We start from the raw sequence: 8,101 nt of genomic DNA, 5'->3' as shown, positions 1-8,101 counted from the left end.
CAAATTTTCTTGAAAATGTCACAGTAAAATCTAATATTGTATGTGGTAATTAAAAATGTTTAATTAAAAGTTAAGTCTGAGCCAGGCAGTGGTGTCTCATGCCTGTGATCCCAGCACTTGGGAGGCAGGAGCAGTCAGATCTCTGAGTTCGAGGCCAGCCTGGTCTACAAAGGGAGTTCCAGGACAGCCAAGGCTACACAGAGAAACCCTGTCTCAAAAACAAAAAACAAACAAACAAACAAAAACCCTCAAAAAAAAACAAACAATAACAACAACAAAAACCAAATAAACATTAGTTCTGTTTAGTGATATCAAGTCTCTTTCTCATTCCTATACATGTAGTAATAGGAACTCAGTAATAAACATTTAATTTTTCTCTCAGTTTTCTTTTCTTTTGACACACAGTCACACACTGTATTTGGCCTGGAACTCACTATGTAGCTAAAGCCGGCCTTCAACTTATGGCTGTCTTCCTGCCTCCACCTCCTGAATACTTGGATCTTTAAAACTTCTTAGAATGTAATTTGCTTTCCAATATTATCTTGGAAGATGGAACTAAGTGCTGGCAATCATAATAAAAGCCAAATGTTTCTGAAAAGCCTGCTTTTAATGTTCCAGCTCACAAACAACATCATGAGGATTATATTGCTTAGCTGTGTTTCTTCCCTTTTCATTTTAAGTGAACACAAAGCTCTAACTCTATATCACACGAGCTTAAGACACAGAAACATGCCTCTTCCTAGATTGCTATCATTATCATGCTCCTTATAGGCTTGATTGAATGCCCCTTTGTGCCAAGGATAATGCCAAGCCCTGTGGGGATATAGAAGTGAAATAACATACAATCCCTGCCTTTCCAGTTGAGGACGCACTGATCAGAGTGTAAGAATGTAATGATTCATGGTATGGAAGCTCACAAAGCAGAGGGATTATAAAGGAGAGCTCTGTCAGAGGGGAAAACCTTCTGGAGAAACTGGCTTTTGAGCTGGCTTGCAAATACATCCTATTAAAATACTGTATTACTAACAGCCACCAACCTTCTTGAGAGCATCGTTGTTACTCTCCATCAATTATTTAGTGATGAGAGATAATTAATATTTAATGCTTTCCTATGGAACAGACTTTCCCAATGAATTCAACTAAGTTGTTTGAGTCATTTATGTGTAAGTAAGTGACGGTTGTACAGTGGAGGGAAATTGCAAAGTAACTCAATACCAGTTGACCTTGAATATCCTTCCACACTGACGCTTTAACGATTTACAGATGGGCACATTTTAATACCACATTATCTTCCTGTGAACAAAGATGAGATGAAATGACTGGATCCATGTAACGATGTTCACAGCTTAGGCCTCAAACTGTGATAATGACTAAATTGCTAAAGCAGAGTGAGTTTTCCTCAATCACCAGCTAAATACTTAACCATTAGAAAGACTGCGTAAGACGGCCATACAGATAACAGGCAGGAAAGGAAACTTACACAGCGAGGAGCAAAAGTTACAGTTCTAACGTTCTGAAAGTACATATGGCAGTGAGAATTCTAGGGCTCTAAAATACAAGAGAATCCTTAGGGAAATGTTCTTCATGTACTTCACATCTCCACTTTTGTTTGTTTGCTTTTTGCTTTTTTGAGACAAGGCTTCTCTGTGTAGCCTTGGCTGTCCTAGAGCTTGCTCTGTAGACCAGGCTGGCCTCCAACTCTGAGATCTACCTACCTGCCTTTGCCTCCTGAGTGCTGAGATTAAAGGCATGTGACTGCCTGGCTCACCTCATATATATATATAAATTTTCTTACAATCTTATCAGATTTTGAGGTCTACTGGTTGAATAGGAGAACTCTAAAATTTATACACCAAAACAGATAGGATGGTGTGCCCCACGTATTCAGTACAAAGGTATACAAAGATGGAGAACATCATCAAAATATGAACTAATTTTCCCATAAATGGCAAGTACCTAATGACCATGACATAAAATATTTTTCATAAATTCAGTTACATATACACACAAGAATCAATTTTTTCCAGTAAGATTATGAAAAATAAGTTCCCTGACCCCCACCACTTCTTCTTGTTCAACTGCTTTCATCTCTTATGGCCAATAATTCTCTGATATTTACTCCATGTCTTAAACAGCAGGCTAATTAGTCCTTGTTTTTACGTTTCAAATAGTAGGTATTACTTCAATGGAAGCCAAGGATTTGCTTTTCCTTCGGTGGATTAGTAAGTCCCATGAGAGCTGTACTCTTCTCCATTCCCTACCTTCTTGGTGTAATTATATCATAATTTTGATGAATTTTCAGCGTTTATATTATGATGAATATGTAACTGCTTTTCACAGACATATCTTTCATGTATATCTGCTTTTCAGATTATGTTTGTTTTCTAGGTGGCTGCTTTAGTGGTCTGATTTTGTTTGTTTGTTTGGTTTACATACCATGTTTATATATTAAAATCCTAGTCTTCAAAATGATATTTGTAGATGGTTCCTCAGAAGGTGATTAGGTCTGTTTGTTTCCTTGGGGGGAAGAATGTCTTCACATGAGTGTCGTGTGCCACTATTCATGGGTAGATATGAATAAAGATCTACTCACCCCAGAAGAGGAACCAATGACATACATAGGGTATCACCCAAACTCAACTTGGTGAACCCATGGATTTTATTGGGGTTCCTTAAAGAGCAGAAATGACTCAATGATAACTTCACCAAAAACTCACCCCAATGTGGGTGATGGCTCACAAAACCTGGAAGCTTGGAGAGAAGTGCCCAATTTGCAGGTAGTTTAACAGTGGCAGAGTGTCCTTTCCAAATGGTTCTGCTGGTCTGAAAGTCGTGTAGGCAGCTGGCTTGTCCTGCATTGTTTCTCAGTAGTCCTCACAGCTTATATTTGTTTGGGAAGGGAGAGCACTAGTGAACCTAAAAATCACTAAATATGCGCATTGGATATCTCTTTGAGTCAATGTGTGATATTTGCCTATGGCCTCCCCTGGAGAATGAACTGGTTGAAAAACATCAGATCTCCATGTCTTCTCTCCACCCCACCCCCACCCTCTTTGGAATGGTCACATTTCCCCAGATAAGCCTCTTCCAATTTCCAACAGAGACCATGAGTCTTGCTACTGATGAAAGATGGTGTGATGTCTCCATGCACATGTAAAGGTCAGAGGACAGCTTTCCTCCTTATACCTTTATATTTGTTCCGGGGGTGGGGTGGGGTCAAACTCAGGTCCTGAGGCTTACATAGTAAGCACCTTTGCCTGCTCAGCCATCTCACCAGCCCCAGAGTTGCCTAGTCATGTAGGTGGGGGAGGAGATCCATTGTCATTAGTCTGTCTGTCTGTCTGTCTGTCTGTCGCTCTCTCTTCTCCCCCCCTCTCTTACACACACACACACACACACACACACACACACACACACACACACACACACACACACCTTTAATTCCCCACCTGCTGAATTTGGTCCTATTTCTTGAACTGATTTTGTGAAAATTCCATGCCACATATTGGATCAAATTTTGTTCTTTGTCGTTGCTAAATTGGAGTTCTCCTTTCTGACACCTGCTGTGTTAAAGATGACTGTATTGCTTATTGTGCAAGCCAGAAAATATCCAGGAGTAAAAGTTGGCACTGTTATTAGTTATTCCAGAATTATTAGTAGGGCAGAGCAGGATTGCCAGACCAGCAGATGGGCACTTTGGGGAACCTTCATTCCTTAATCGCCATCCTGCTGCAAGGTTTTATTCTTATGATCCCTTCACCTGATCTTCCAGCCTTGAAACCTCTTGCATTAAAAAGCAAACCCCATCTCCTGTAGTTTTGTGGGGCTTGTGAGTACAGGTAATTACACAGGCCCAATGAATGTATTGCTTTTCCAAGCTCCATTATCTTTAACTTACTTTGATTCCTTTGTCAATGCCACAATTTAAATGTTCTTGTCTAGTCTAATAGAAGATGGCATCTTTAAAATTTTCCCATGACCTACAGTCTTTTTTACAAGGTGCACAATAAATGATGTATTACAGTTCACCCACACTACTTCTTTCAAACAACAATATCAAATAAGTACCAGCAGACTAAAATTAAAAAGCTTGAGATACAGATTATTAAAGTTGCCTTGTATTCAATTCTAGGGCCTACTGTCTCCTGTAGATACTTATCTCTTTGAAAATCCTTCCTCCCCCCACCCCCTGCTCTGTGTGTGTGTGTGTGTGTGTGTGTGTGTGTGTGTGTGTGTGTGTGTGTGTGTGTATGGAGGCCAAAGAACAACTTTGGGTGTACTTTCATTAGGTGTCACCCTCCCCCTTTTTTAAATAGAATTTCTCACTGGCCTGAAGTAGGCAAGGCTGGCTAGCCAGTGGCCTCCAGTAACACAGCTGGCACTGCTTTCCCTGGAAGACAAGCCTTGCCTCACACTAATGTCTTTTTGTAAAACATGGGTTCTGGGAGTCAGATTCAGCCCTCATGCTTGAAGTCACGTGCTTTACTGTCTTCATGGTGTCTGCAGCCCTGTACCATCTTTTCAGAGCTATCTCATGTACATCTACTTCTTCCCTCAAAGGAGAAGTAAATTCATTTTCCCCTTAACCTCATGGCACTCACCATTAATATCATTTGGCCTTTATTCAGCATGTCTTATGCATCTCATTTCTCCTAGTGAAGAGACTTTCACGTTATTTTGAGTGCAACCCATAGACATATTTTACACTGCAAACCAGTTTCATGAAAAAACAAAAACAAAAACAGAACACACACACACACACACACACACACACACACACACACACACACAACTAAAATAGGAGTGCCAAGAAAAATCATCTCCATTATGGAGATGTACGCTGATTTTTTTTAAAAAGGATTATTTTATACTTTTTAATGGTTTTGAGTTTTGAGAAAGAGTTCCATTCTTTAATTCTCGCTGATCCAGAATTTATTATGGAACTTAGGTGGCCTCAAACCCTTGGGTGACCCTTTTGCCTCATCTTTGGTAGTGCATGTTGTGACATGAGTCACCATGCCTGGCATCTTTTACTCTCTAAAAAGTGCTGCTGGTTTTCACACAATTGACCTCTTGACACTCTGATGAATTGTGACCAACCTGTTGAAGCTTCTTAATTTGAGACATATAAGCATCATTTGCTAGTCTAAAAAATTGGATGAAAATATAATTACACTTTTCCTTTCACTAACTTCTTACTAAAATTTACACTTTTGTTTTATTATATGAATATTGGTAACAAGCTGTGGTAATACTAGCAGGATATATAACTTTGTCACCAATAGAAATAGTAGACGTTTTCACACCACATTAAGTACATTATAGGTATCCTGAAATATGCTGCCGTTGGATGCTGTTAATTACACATTAATCCAAAAGCATAACTAGTATATTGTGGATTCATATTTTGATGATTGTATTCCATGATTGGCTTTTCTGTTAAACTATACATTTTGTGCCTTTATAAACTGTGGGGCGTTTACCCACCACCCCCACAGCTTCCCAGAGTTTTCTTGAGTGCGATCAGCAGGAAATATTAGATAGAAGGATTTATAGCGGAGAATCTTGCGGAGATAAACAGATAGAAAATAAAGGATAGCCTCGAGAGGGCCTGGAACCTATTCCAACGGGCCCGGACTGTCTCTGGTCCAGGGTTTTTATAGAGATGCCAAGGGGTGGAGCAAAAGACCTCCTCCCCCAGCACAGCCAAGTGCAGGCCATCTCAGACACCTGCACTCAGGCCCGTGGTCCTGATCATCCTCTATTTGGACCTGCTGGGTAAAGCCCAGAACGGGCTCCCACAATAAACTTTCTGAGATTCAATGTCACTAGACTACTGTCCAGAAATATGTTAAGACTCCCTATCTATAAGCAGCTATCTGTCTCAGTACTTTTTACATAAGGAAGGATCAATAAATATTTCTTAAACAACTTGGTTTTTCATGTTGTACAAGGGTAACTGGAACTCAGAACAATCTAGCCAGACCCAAATCAAATGATATTATACAAATAAAGCCCCATGTAGACATTAATAGAGGAAGAGGTAGTGGGCTGGGTAGGGCCTCTAGGAATTAGTAATATCTTACTACTAAGAATTTCAGTAATAGAGCAGATTATATTAATTTAGTGTGATTAGATCAATCAAATAGTTAAGCAAAAAAATGATTTTTATGCTGTTGTAAAAAAATTATTGTATTATAAAATGCATGATCTCGTAAGAAATTTATGTACTGTTTGTGAAGATAGAACACAAACAAATGAACATTAAATAAAATGGTCTTACAAGGGCCAAGTATTTCATGGCAGGGAAAACAGTTTGCTTAGTGAGAAATTTGAGTCTTGAAAGGACCGTAGATAAATCTTGAACCATCAGCTATGCTGAGCTGTGGAAGGCCTTGAGTGCCAGGCTGAGGAAGCAGGCCTTTAGTAGAGAAGCATGTAAGGTCGATAGGAGGCTTTTGAGTGAAATCGGGGGCAGGATGGAAGCAACGTTTTCGGGAGCAGTTAGCTGACCTCGTTGTGCAGGAGGGACACAGCAGAACCTCCAGTACGTTAGCATCATGGCTACTTTCTTCCCCTTACTCCTCATCTTAGCCTATAAAGCCCTTGCCAGATATTCCCACCAGAGCCTCAAACCTAACACCGTGCTTCCACAACCAAACTAATCCTCTTGGCAAACTTGTTCCTGTGGTTTGAATGTGCTCCCCAAAGTTCAGATGTTGAAAACTTAATCTCTAGTGCAAATGTCTGTGTGTAGGATTTAAAAAACAAACAAACAAAATGCATCAACAAAAACCAGCAACAATGATTGTCAGGAAGACTGCACTCATGAGTCGTTTGATGCCATTACTGCAAAATCTGATTCCTGATAAAGGGCTCTCTCTCTCTCTCTCTCTCTCTCTCTCTCTCTCTCTCTCTCTCTCTCTCTCTCTCTCTCTCCTCTTCCCTCCTTCTCTCCCCTCTCTCTCCTTTCCTCCCCCTCTCTCTTCTCTCTCTCCCATCTCCACCTCCCTGTCTGTCTCTCCCCGCTTCCCCTCCTCTCCACTCCATTGCCTCCCCAATCTCTCTGCCTCTCTCCATCTTTTCCTCTCTCCCTCCTTCCTTCTCTGTCAAGCTATGACACAGCAAGAAAGCCCTCCTTGGGTCCTCCCTAGAATCAGCAATTGATCTTGGACTTCTCAACCTCTAGGTCTTCAATTTAAAAAAAAAATAAGCCTAAAATATTCTGTTAGTTACAGTACAATATGTGTTCCTTTTCTGAGGCAAACCGAAGGTATATTTCTCAAGGTTCTGCTGCTATCAGCAGTGTTGATGGAGGATTTCTTATACATTTGTAATAGATAGAAATAAACCAGAAAAAAAAAAGTGGTGGAGGAAAAGGTGAACACTGCAAGAATACTCAAAAGGGCTGAGAGTTGCAAACGCCAAGATTGGCTTTGCATAGTAAATGGAATAGAACAGCTCTGAACTATAGCTTACTTTTCCTGGTTTGGTCTGACAGAATGATTGAATGCTTTTGTACAAAAATCAGAGCCTTAAAAACAAGGATTTGGGGAGATTGTAAAATGGTGTGCCACTTTGGCAAAACAGTCTGGTGGTTGGTCAAAATGCAAAACATTGTTACTCTGTTACTCAACAATTCTACCCTTAGGAATATAACCTCAAACTACTGAAAATGTGCACCTATGAAACATGTACATGAAGGTTTACAGCAGTGTGTTGCTAATAGTAAAAAAGTTAAAACAACTCAAATAGCTATCAAATACTGGAGAGAAATAAAATGTGGCTTATTCATACAATAGAATATTATTAAGACATAAAAATGAATGAGAAACTAACAGATTAAATGACTTTGGTGAACCTTCATAATTTCATTTGTAGATCTTTCCATTTCTAATTTATAAATACATTTGGGGTTATAAATTATAAATATACTGCCTCCTGTCAACATTGTATACTTCTATTTGATGATTTCTGTGTCAAACATTATATGGAAATGTTTCCAAGTATTTTCTGTATTAACTGTGAATGAATAGAACAAAATAAATTGCCTGTGATGGAAAAAAAAATATTCTGTTAGAGAAGCACAAAATTAACACAT

This window comes from Peromyscus maniculatus, chromosome 11 (assembly GCF_049852395.1).
Source record: "Peromyscus maniculatus bairdii isolate BWxNUB_F1_BW_parent chromosome 11, HU_Pman_BW_mat_3.1, whole genome shotgun sequence".
In the NCBI taxonomy this organism is placed as follows: Eukaryota; Metazoa; Chordata; class Mammalia; order Rodentia; family Cricetidae; genus Peromyscus; species Peromyscus maniculatus.
The sequence above is the reverse complement of the archived record's forward strand: the minus strand, read 5'-3'. Positions refer to the sequence as shown.